General features: G+C 39.4%; 1 protein-coding gene across 1 annotated transcript in view; it reads left to right on the top strand.

Moving 5' to 3' along the window:
* CARD6 (caspase recruitment domain family member 6) overlaps window positions 1-12,588 on the top strand; it is a 39,847-nt gene extending 27,259 nt beyond the window's left edge. Inside the window, exon 6 of the transcript XR_004344040.1 lies at window positions 12,476-12,588. The gene's annotated coding sequence lies outside the window, so the exon portion shown is untranslated. The remainder of the gene's footprint in view (window positions 1-12,475) is intronic.
* Window positions 12,589-12,842: the final 254 nt, after the last annotated feature.

The following is a 12,842-nucleotide window of genomic DNA, read 5'->3' as shown; positions in this document are numbered from 1 at the left end:
CTCATTGCCAAGTAGTATTCCATTGTATATATAAACCACAACTTCTTTATCCATTCATCAGTTGATGGACATTTAGGCTCTTTCCATATTTTGGCTATAAAAAGTGCTGCTATAAGCATTGGGGTACAAGTGCCCTGTGCATCAGCACTCCTGTATCCCTTGGGTAAATTCCTAGCAGTGCTATTGCTGGGTCATAGGGTAGATCTATTTTTAATTTTTTGAGGAACCTCCACACTGGTTTCCAGAGTGGCTGCATCAGTTTGCATTCCCTCCAACAGTGCAAGAGGGTTTCTCCACATCCATTTCTCTACATCCTTTCCAGCATATAGTCTCCTGATTTGTTCGTTTTAGCCACTCTGACTGGCACGAGGTGATATCTCAGTGTGGTTTTGATTTGTATTTCCCTGATGAGGAGTGACGTTGAGTATCTTTTCATGTTGAGCATCTTTTCATGTGCCCGTTGGCCATCTGGATGTCTTCTTTGGAAAAGTGTCTATTCATGTCTTCTGCCCATTTCTTCACTGGATTCTTTGTTTTTCGGGTGTGGAGTTTGGTGAGTTCTTTATAGATTTTGGATACTAGCCCTTTGTCCGATATGTCATTTGCAAATATCTTTTCCCATTCTGTCAGTTGCCTTTTAGTTTTGTTGATTGTTTCCTTTGTAGTGCAGAAGGTTTTTATCTTCATGAGATCCCAATAGTTCATTTTTGCTTTTAATTCCCTTGCCTTTGGAGATGTGTCAAGTAAGAAATTGCTGCAACGGAGGTCAGAGGGTTTTTTTTCCTGCTTTCTCCTCTAGGATTTTGATGGTTTCCTGTCTCATATTCAGGTCCTTCATCTATTTTGATTTTATTTTTGTGTATGGTGTAAGAAAGTGGTCTAGTTTCATTCTTCTGCATGTTACTGTCCAGTTCTCCCAGCACCATTTGTTAAAGAGACTGTCTTTTTTCCTTTGGATATTCTTTTCTGCTTTGTCAAAGATTAGTTGGCCATACTTTTGTGGGCCCAATTCTGGGTTCTCTATTCTATTCCATTGGTCTATGTGTCTGTTTTTGTGCCAATACCATGCTGTCTTGATGATTTCAGCTTTGTAGTAGAGGCTAGTTTTCCCAGCCCCATTTTCAAATTGAGTCTCAGAACACTAACAGGGGCTCCATCTAGCCTTTGAGAATTTTGGATCATGTACCTGGAAAAAGGCTTTTCCACTGCATGTTTGGAAATCTTCCTCTAGCATTTGAGGGGCCCAGTATACATGATGTCAGCTCCTTTGTGCCCACATTGCAACATCAACCATTGGCTTGCAGTATTGCAGGAGTAGGAAACTGCCTTGTCTTTTCAATTGTGCTTACTTGGCAGATTCTCCAACATCAGCTGCCACATGGGTTCTGGGAAAATCTGCCGGGTAGGTGAAAAAGATTGAAGTAACTGTAGCTGTTCTACCAGAGATCACCTTGCCAGGAAAACACTTCTGGTGTTGTGTGTGCTTGCCTATTCTTCCTAAGAACACCTGCTCATAGTTACCCTAGAAGGCCAAGAGAAGGGCTTGAGCAAGGAAAGATCTGTTGACACTTATCATCGTGCCCTTCCAGAAGGAGAACACCTCTTGCTCTTTGGGAAGGTGGAATATACAATCCACTCTGCCTTTGTACAAGGAGTCAGCAGCCACTTGGTGGCTCACACGTTGCATCCGCCATAGCAACTTCTCCTGCTTGATTGGACCCTGCAGTTGTGGAGGTGACACTGGTGATGGTGTCGTCAAGAAGTCCTTGGTGAAGTAGATGACGTGAGTAGCCATGGCAGCAGAATGGGCTGGAGGAGGAGGTGAGGCCAGAGTGGGTGCTTTGAGAGCCAGGAGTGTGGGCTTTGCTGGCTCAGCCCTGCTACCGCTGGGACTGAAAGGCTAGTATGTTGCTTAATTTCTTTCTTCTGTCTTTTCCTTGTCTTTCTTTTTTCTTTCCCCTTTCAAGTAGGACTTTCAAGTGGTGCACCCTGGAGAAGGATTATATTAAGCAAAGAATAAATTGATAAACCTATAATTTCAGGTCTCATGACAGATAAATATTTGGGTAAAAGGTATCTGGAAAATGTGTCCTGAATAAGTGCGTGAAAATTGGCACAGGGGATTTGTTGTTGTTGTTGAAAGAGAAGTGAAAAAAAGCGAGGGCAGAAGACAAAGGTTGGGGCATAGGAAAAGTCTTTGCACTAGTGTTGCTGCTAACTCAGGAGAAACACTGCTTTACTGCACTTGATCTATCTAAAGAGTCAGGCTCAATAGCTCCTTTCATTACCTCGGAGCATAATTCATCAGTGGCATTCTTTCCAGATATTTTTGAAGGCTGCTCTCAGATGGAATATAAAATACTTTAGAAACCAATTTTAGTTATGGGAAGCATCATATTTTTTATATTCTTGCTGAAGGGACTTGGGGTGAACAGTAGGTCAGTTTTATCTCTCGCCCTCTCTCTCTTTTTAAACCAAAAGGGCACATCACTCAGCAGAGCACTCAGTGGTTATGAGAATGAAAAATATCTCCCCCAGCATAAGGTGTGGGGAACATATTGGATTAGAAAGTATAATAAGTTTTGTTTCTTGAAATAGGCCTAATCAATATACTTTTTGTACTTTATCAGAAGCATTCATCAATAATTGATCAAACACTAACTAGGCAAAACTTTTCCTGAGAGGGTTAGAAACTCTGGCTGGAGTTGCAGACCTGGGATCTGGGGTTGTATGTATGACTGTCACTCTGCAAAATACTCCGAGCACCTACTATGAACCCAAATGAAGAGTGTCACTGGGTCTTGGAAATGCACTTGTTTGGGGGAAACATTACATATCTCGCCTGGAACAAGGGTCATGCAATCACTCCACCATGCAATACTTAATTGTAAAGGGAATGGGGATACAGTCTCACTGAGTGCAGGGTTATTTCCAAGCAGAGTTTTAAGAATAATGAAGGCTGGATCCTTAGGTTCTTACTGCAAGTGGACAGGATGGGATCTGGTCAATAAGTGGAAGAATTGGGCTTAGTTAGGAGCACACAGAGTTCACCTGTGGTAACAAAGGGTCAGGCAGAGTATTGGGGCACAGATGCTGGTGGGCAGATGCACAATGGGAGCATATGGAAGTCCTGTTATAATGCATTCCATTTTATTATTGAAATAAATGGCATTATTGAAATAAGAAAGTGAAATATTGATGAAATTAATGAAATAAGAAAGTTGTTGGTTGAGAGGCCCCTGTGTGGCTTAGTTGGTTGGGTGTCCGACTTTAGGTCGGGGCATGAACTCATGGTTCGTGGGTTTGAGCCCCACGTCAGGCTTTGTGACGTGGGAGCCTGCTTCGGATTCTCTGTCTCCCTCTCTCTCTGCCCCTCCCCTACTTGCGCTCTCTCTCAAAAATAAATAAACATTAAAAAATTTTTTTAGAAGGAAGCCATTGGTTAAGAATGAGTGTGAGACAATAGATATTGGAGGTACGCTATGAGGGCAAAGGTATGAACTAGCTATCCACAGGTTTTTCCATGTAAGAAGTCTTGGATTCTTTTCAGTCTAAGTTACACTCACCAACGTTCCCCTTTGCACCCGCTACCTATCCCTACTATCCCAGTTATCAATTGAAGCCAGTGAAGAAAGATTGAATGACAAACTTAACAAGATGAATGACAGAGGAATGTCATAGGGGACTGACATGCAAGTCAAAGAATGGTTAAGCCTGGGATCGATTCTTCCAAGCCCTTATGGGGCCGAGAAGGACCTTTGATCCTGCCACAAAATATCACCCATTTTCATGTTTACTCCAGTGTCTCAGAAAACACTAGTTTAGTTCCAGGGGTGAGAATTGGGGCAGAGGCTCCTTTCCTGGCTAGACTGCCAGACTGAGGATTGTAATTCCTGATTTTGACACTTACTACAGCTTCTTCTTCCATCCTTAACAGAACAGAACTAACAGAACAGAACAGAACCAAACCAAACAACTTACTACAAAGCTACATTACTCAAAACAGTATGGTACTGGCATAAAGATAGAAACATAGAACAATGAAATAGAACTGAGAGTCCAGAAATAAAGTCATACATCTATAGTCAATTGATTTTATTTTTTTTTAATTTTTTTAATGTTTATTTGTTTTTGAGACAGAGAGAGAGCATGAACGGGGGAGGATCAGAGAGAGGGAGACACAGAATCTGAAACAGGCTCCAGGCTCTGAGCTGTCAGCACAGAGCCTCACGCGGGGCTCAAACTCACAGACTGCGAGATCATGACCTGAGCCGAAGTCAGCCGCTTAACCAACTGAACCACCCAGGCGCCCCGTATAGTCAATTGATTTTAAACAAAGATAGACCATTCAATGGGTAAATAAAACTTTCTCTTTCACAAATGGTACTGGGACAACTGGATATCCATGTGCAAAAGAATGAAGTTGGACCCCTCACCGTATTCAAGGTTAACTCAAAATGAATGAAGTCTTAAAAAGAGCTTTGAGGGGCGCCTGGGTGGCGCAGTCGGTTAAGCATCCGACTTCAGCCAGGTCACGATCTCGCGGTCCGTGAGTTCGAGCCCCGCGTCAGGCTCTGGGCTGACGGCTCAGAGCCTGGAGCCTGTTTCCGATTCTGTGTCTCCCTCTCTCTCTGCCCCTCCCCCGTTCATGCTCTGTCTCTCTCTGTCCCAAAAATAAATAAACGTTGAAAAAAAAAAAAAAAAAAAAAAAGAGCTTTGAAATTCTTTGAAAAATGTATAGGGCTAAATCTTCATGACCTTGATTTTGGCAAGGGATTCTTAGGAATGACACCAAAGCAAGGGAGACAAAGAAAAAGTTAGGTAAATTGGATTTTATCAAAATTAAAAACTTTTGTCCATGAAAGGACACTATTGAGAAAGTGAAAAGACAACCTACAGAATGAGAGAAAATAAATGTGAGTTATATGACTAATAAGACTTTAGTATCTAAGATATATGAAGAACTCTTATACCTAATAACAAAAAGACAAGAAATTCAATTAAGAAAATAGGTAAAAGACATTTCTCCAAAGAAGAAATACAAATAACCAAAGGCACATGAAACGATGATCAACGTTATTATTTGTTAGATAAATGAAAATGAAAGCCACAATGAGAAGCCACTTTGAGCCCTCTCAGATAGCTATAATTAAAAGATAGAAGTGCTGATGAGGATATAGAGAAATTAGAACTCTCATACATGGTTGATTGGAATATAAATGGTGTAACTGATTTTGAAAACAGTTTGGTAGTTCATCAAAATGTTAAGCAAAGAGTTACCATATGACCCAATAATTCTAGTCTTAGGTATAGGCATACCTTGTTTTATTGCATATCACATTATTGTGCTTCACAGATATTGTGTTTCTGTTTTTTTTTTTTTAAGTTTATTTATTTATTTTTAGAGAGTGCAAGCAGGGGAGGGGCAGAGAGAGAGGGAAACACAGAACCTGAAGCCTAATGCAGGGCTCAAACCCACAAACTGTGAGATCATGACATGAGCTGGAAGTCAGATGCTCAACCAACTGAGCCACCCAGGCGCCCCAGCAATAAAAGTATTTTAAAATTAAGGTATGCATATTGTGTTTTTAGACTTAATGCTGTTGCACACTTAAAAGACTATAGTATAGTATAAATATAACTTTTATATGCACTGGGAAACCAAAAACTTTGATTCACTTTATTGTGACATTCACTTTATTGCCATGGCCTGGAACTGAACCCACAATATTTCTGAACTATGCCTGTATATTTTCAAAACAATTGAAATGGTATATGCACAGAATACTGTTGATATATACCCACAGAATATTGTTATATTCGGTATATCCATAGAATGCTATTCAGCCATACAAAGCAATGAAATACTGATATATGCTACAACATGGATGAACCTTGAAAACATTATGCTAAGTGAAGAAGTCAGACAAAAAAGGGCACATATTGTGTAATTCCATTTGTATGAAATATCCAGAAGAGGCAAATTTATAGAGCCAGAGAGTAGATTAGCGGTTGCCGGGAGCTTGTGGTTGTGGGCAATGGGGAGTGGCAGCTAATGGATACAGGATTTCTTTCGGGAATGATAAAAATATTCTGGAATTAGATAGTGGCGATGGCTTCACACACACATATATTTTAAACCACTAAGTTATGTGCTTTAAATGGGTGAGTTTTATGGTGTGTGAATTATATCCCAATAAACAAATACACCAGACAAGCAATAAGGGAGCAAACGATATGGAGGGCATGACTATACACTGACAGTATGAATGAATGCAGAGGGTATAAATCAGAAGAATATTCTACAGAACTTGTTGAATGATTGGGTGTGGGAGGCAGTGAGAAGGAGGAAAAATCGAGCGATTCAGAGGTGCCTTATCACCTTGTGTTTCATTGATTTATTTATGTATTTGCCCATCCCATTAGAATACATGTTCTTCAACCTACCTTGGCTAAATACATTGGGTCCATTCTATGGGGAAGGGGAAGTAAGTGGCAGTTTCAGACACACTTCAGATGAAACATCAACAAAGGTTTCCATTTTCATGGGTCTGCTTTATGCAATTCAAGAGTGTTGCTCATTTTCCCCTGTGAAGAGAGAAGTTTGTCCTGTGTTTGGACAATTTTGAGGTTTCCCCATTTTAGTCTTGATGAGAGAAGCACTAACCTCTGTTGACTCCACATTAAGTGTTGGATGTTCTGTCAAGTTCTTCCCAACTTTTCCCCAAAGAGGTGCTGTCTGCTGTCTTCACTTCACCTTGCTTTGGGCCACATGTTTTGGAAGACTTTTTTTTTTTTTTTTTTAACAATAAAAGCATTTGTTAACATAACTGATTTCACTTTTTGCTCAATCAAAGTTGTAATAATGCAACTGTCAACTGGACCTTCTCACTGGTATGAACTGCACTGTCACTCACAATGCTAGTTGATATCATTTCAATCTAGAGAAAAGGATCTTGATAGTTTGATAAATCTGTACATTCTCATTTTAGTTCATGTAAATTTTGGTCAGTAAAATAGCCCTTGGTCTCCTGGTGACTATCTTCACAGACCCCTAAGAATCTAATGTCACATAGTTGGTGATTTCCCTGGTAATTAATTATTAATCAGGTACCTTCTGATTAATTGCAAGTTGATTGATTGTTCTCAGGAAGTCAGTCAAATTGTGTATCATTGGAGGAATATCTTCAGATAAACTGTTTTGCTGAAATTTTTCTTTGGCTCATATTTGTGTATTTATTTTACTTTATTTTATTTTATTTTATTTTATTTATTTTTTAATGTTTATTTTTAAGACAGAGAGAGAGCATGAGGGGGGAGGGGCAGAGAGAGAGGGGACAGAGGATCCAACTCCGGCTCTGTGCTGACAGCAGCAAGCCTGATGTGGGGCTCAGACTCACACACCACGAGGTCTTGACCTGAGCTGAAGTTGGATAGTCAACCGACTGAGCCACCCAGGTGTCCCTGTTTATGCATATATTTTATTTATTAAAAAAAATTTTTTTTAAATCTTTATTTATTTTTGAGAGAGAGAGAGACAGAGTGTGAGCAGGGGAGGAACAGAGAGAGAAGGAGACACAGAATCTGAAGCAGGCTCCAGGCTCTGAGCTGTCAGTACACGGGGCTTGAACCCACGAACTGCGAGATCATGACCTGAGCCGAAGTTGGATGCTTAACCAACTGAGCCACCCAGGCGCCCAATGCATATATTTTAAAATGTATTTATTGTTCATGGGTGAGGAGGGTGTGGAGATCTATATGTACTCAAGATGATTTCGTGTGCATTTTATGTATTTTGAATTTCATCAGCCCCACAAAAGGTCTCATTTATCCTTTTCTTTTCTTTTCTTTTTTTTTCAAGAAAATTGAGGGTTAAGGGATGTTTGACTGGCTCAATTGGTAGAGCATTTGACTCTTGATCTAGGGGTTGTGAGTTTGAGCCCCATAATGGGTGTAGAGATTGCTTAAAAATAAAATCTTAAAAAAAAAAAGAAAATTGAGGGTTAAGAGGATATCACTTACAGTGAGTGGTAAAAGCCTAAATTTGACACAGACTTGTCTGATGTCCTTTCTGACAAGCCATGTTCTCCCAAGAAGCAAGCCCACACTAGCAGAAGCTGAAGAAGGAGCAAAGAGAGAGTGAAACTACCTTCTTTATGAGTATGGGTACCTTATTACATCTTCATGCTTATTTAAGTATACATGGTCAGTGTACTTTATTTATCTGCTCACTATGAAATGAAATAGGATACATTTTTAAACATGATCACATAGAAACTGTGGAAATATATCAACAGTGCACTGAAGTGAAGATCTACCAATCACCAGATTTACCTGGCATCCAGACCGTTCCTTCGGCCCTGGTATTCGTGAAGCATTTCATTAAAATTCTTGTTTCTGTTATTGCAATGTACATCCTTACTATATACCCCAGCTCTTTCAGACAAATGAATAAACAAACAAGCCAGCGAAGGGCAGAGAATCTTTAGGATGCTATTCTATAGTTAGAATAATAAAATAATGGAAGCTAATGAAATACAATTAAGTAATCTACAATTTCTTTTTTGAATAGGTAATGCATTAATTAATGTATTAAAAGTATAAACTAGTGTAAGGTAAAAGGCCTTTGTCTCATCTCTTTTTCTATCTTATTTCCATCTTTCCACCTAGTTCCCTTTTCATACATTTGCCCCGTGAGATAATTTTATTAGTTTCTTTCTTGTTCTTCCAGAGTTTCTTCATGCAAGTATAAACCAATGTAAATATATATTCCTTTCAACCCCAAAGTAACTACTGCTCTGTACTTTTCTTTTTTCTGCCTAACAGTGTATTTTATATTTGCATGTCAGTGTGTAGAGAACCACTTCAGTTTTTTATAGCTGCATAATGCTCAATGTAATGTGTACACTGTAATTTGATTGACCAATCCACTATGGATGAGTGTTTGGGTTGTTTCTTTTCTTTTCTTTTTATTTATTTCTTTTTATTTTTTATTTTTTAATTTACATCCAAGTTAGTTAGCATATAGTGCAATAATGATTTCAGGAGTAGAATCTAGTGATTCATCCCCTATGTATAACATCCAGTGCTCATCCCAACAAGTGTCTTCCTTAATGCTCTTTACCTATTTAGCCCATCCCCCCACCCACAACCCCTCCAGCAACCCTCAGTTTGTTCTCTGTTTTTAAGAGTCTCTTATGTTTTGTCCCCCTCCCTGGTTTTATATTATTTTTGCTTCCCTTTCCCTATGTTCAACTGTTTTGTATCTTAAATTTCACATATGGGTGAAGTCATGTGACATTTGTCTTCCTCTAATTTCGCTTAGCATAATATCTTCTAGTTCCATCCACGTTGTTGTAAACGGCAATATTTCACTCTTTTTGATTGCCGAGTAATATTTCATTGTGTTATATACCACATCTTCTTTATCCATTAATCTGTTGATGGACATTTGGTCTCTTTCCATACTTTGGCTATTGTCGATAGTGCTGCTATAAACATTGGGGTGCATGTGTCCCTTTGAAACAGCACACCTGTATCCTTTGGATAAATACCTAGTAGGGCAATTGTTGGGTCATAGGGTAGCTCTATTTTTAATCTTTTGGGGAACCTCCATACTGTTTTCCAGAGTGACTGCACCAGTTTGCATTCCCACCAGCAGTGGAAAAGAGTTCCCCTTTCTCCACATCCTTGCCAACATCTGTTGTTGACTGAGCTGTTAATTTTTGCCATTCTGACTGGTGTGAGGTAGTATCTCATTGTGGTTTTGATTTGTATTTCCCTGATGATGAGTGATGTTGAACATTTTTTCATGTGTTTGTTAGCCATCTGGATGCCTTCTTTGGAAAACTGTCTATTCATGTCTTTTGCCCATTTCTTCACTGGATTACTTGTTTTTTGGGTTTTTTTCTTTTCTTTTTTAAAGTGCACTCTATGCCCAACATGGGGCTTGAACTCACACCCCCGAGATTAAGAGTCACATGTTCTGCTGACTGAGCCAGCCAGGCACCCCTGGGTTGTTTCTAATCTTTTGCATACTAGCTCACATTTATTGGACTAAACTTAGTATATTCCAAGTAAGTGCTAATTGCTTTACTTAGATTTATTTCGTATAACAATCCTATCAGTTAGATAATATTATTTCCACTTTTTAGGTGAGGAAACAAGAGGAACAAAGAGGCTGAGTAATTTGCCCAAGATTTGAACCCAGACTCTCTGCCTTTAGGGCAGATATTTGTACACAAATTAGTGCCTTTTCGCTTTCAGGGGAATTCCTACTTTTAAGAAGTTTCTAGTTATGTGTTTGTGACTGTGCTTTACTGTTTCTAAAACTTTATCACAAACATTTGAAGAGTTGTATAATTCAGAATTTTATTTCTTTTTTAAAAAATTGTATTTTGAAAAAAATTTTTATTTATTTTGAGAGAGAGTGTGCACTCACACGTGCATGAGTGGGGGAGGGGCAGAGAGAGAGAGGGAGAGAGAATCACAAGCAGACTGCTCACTGTCAGCATGGATCCCAACTTGAGGCTCTATCTCACAAACCGTGAGGTCACAACCTGAACCGAAACCAAGAGTGGGATGCTTAACTGACTGAGCCACCCAAGCGCCCCAGGATTTTATTTCCACACACTCATTCTTTATTTTTCCTTGGCCTTTGGAACATGCAATGATAAATCTGACATCAAAATATATCTGTGTAAAGGCAGCTTAAGGAAGTAAAGCTTAAAATTATGGCACAGACTGACATTTTGGGAAAGCAATTACTTTTTATTTTATGGTTATAATATGCTGGATTCTTGATCTGGAAAAACAACAACACAACAACAAACAACTCTCTGTGTAGACACTCCGAGTTTACTGTGCAGATCAGATAAATGACCTTGTCCTTTGCTAGTCACCCTTCCCCTGCGGGTCTTAATTCAGTTACGGAACCATGAGAATCTTTGCATTTTGTGTCTTCCTTCTCAGAGCTGCTTGACTTAATTCAAATTTAAACCAAATGAAATGTATCTTCGAATTGCAGGCTACTGCCACAATGTGCATTGCAGATAACTGAAAAACCCAGCTGACAGCTAGAAACCCGAACAAATCCAGGCCTTCTCCTAAATTTAGCAAGTGCCTGCCACTATTGAAAACCATAACGACAAAGTGTCTTATCGCTTCCTGATTGTACTTTGATCCTTGCTATCCTTGCCATCTGCGGCCACCAGGGCAAAGGCTTGTCCAGTGTTGTAAAGGGCAAGGACAATGGTCTAAAAGAAAGTATGATGGCCTGGAAATACTTCTTAATCTATTTTAACCTTAAACATCGTTCTTATGAGGGATTGGATGCCAATCTAGTGATCTTGCTTTAAATTAATGCAGGCAGACAGTCTCTCCTTTGCTGTCTTGCCCACTGCTTCCTTGCAGTGTATTCAATAAACTTCTGTCTCTTTTAAAAAATAAGAAAATAAATAAATTAATGCACAAATCACAGTATTTAATGCAGTGCTATCAGTATTGATGGGCAGCATCCTATTAGGTATAATGATAAAGCATTTAACAATCATTGTTTTGCTGAAAAATTCCTTTAGATAAGGTATTGCCTAGCAGCCATTTTTCATTCTCAAACTATTCACACAGTGACACTTTAATGGAAAAAGAGATACTACCTGGAGTACTTATTAGCTTAACAAGCACTTGACTTGGAGACTAAGATTCAATGTTTTTCACTCCTGAGTGGTTTAACTCCAGGGCCTAATGCTCTTCTCTTACTCAAGGGACTGGAGCATGCCTGCCACTAGGGGATGCTGTTGCTTTTTGCTCTAACTTCTGGCAGTTTCAATTCTGACCTCAGACTCAACAGAAGAAAGAAAAGGAGGCTTCATCCTTCCTCAGCAAGTTTATTCCTCTTATGCTGCTAGAGTCAGTGGAACAATTCAGAATGAAATTGGCTTGTTAAAATGTTTTCAGATATCTCCCCAAGGTGGACCATAACAGCTTCTTGGTATCATCAGTGATCTGTTTCATTAGAGTCTGGGGATGTTAAGGTTTTTGAGGTGTTACCAAGAGAAGTGAAGACTAATGGGGAATAGGGAGTGTGTCAAAGCAGGAGATAGGGAGAGGGCTGAACTCCTGTGGACCCTTCCCTAGTCAGCAGAAATCTGCTTTCCTTTTCCACTGATTCAGTATTGGCTTAGACGTTTGCTGAAGTGCATCTGCTATACCAGTTTTTGAGGTTGTCAGAAATACAAGCTCTGGGGTCACATGAATTTGGAAAATTCTGGTTTGAAAAAACTTTTAAGAAATTTTACTTCGTGTACAATTTTTAGAACATTTAATGCATTATAATGCATTGTGGCATGTGTTTTGTGAATCTAAGGCTGAGTACTGGCTAGGAGTAGACACCATAATGGTGGTTCTCAATGGAGGAGGGATGATTCTGCTTCCAGGGGGCATTTGACAATATCTGGAGACATTTTTGACTGTCTAGGGAAGAGTGTTACTGGCATCAAGTGGGTAGATACCAAAGACGCTGCTGAATATCCTCCAGTGCACAGGACAAGCTTCGCCTACACCCTCTACCAACAAAGAATGATCATGCTCCAAAGGTCAGTAATTCAAAGGTTAAGAAACTCTTCTCTATAATACATACAGCTTCTTACAGTTAATTAAACATAAAATTAATTATTTTTTCTTGAGATATCTTGTAGCACCAGAGTGGAAAATATGTGGGGAAACTCTGCCCTCAGTTTATCCATAATGTTTTAATTATGTTTCAGTTGCCAAGTGGTGAGGTTTTCCCTCAATACTATTTCTCTTTGAATTCTGTATGGCACTTGTCACTGTTGACTGACCTC

This window comes from Lynx canadensis, chromosome A1 (genome assembly GCF_007474595.2).
Source record: "Lynx canadensis isolate LIC74 chromosome A1, mLynCan4.pri.v2, whole genome shotgun sequence".
Classification (NCBI taxonomy): domain Eukaryota; kingdom Metazoa; phylum Chordata; class Mammalia; order Carnivora; family Felidae; genus Lynx; species Lynx canadensis.
The sequence above is the reverse complement of the archived record's forward strand: the minus strand, read 5'-3'. Positions and strand labels throughout refer to the sequence as shown.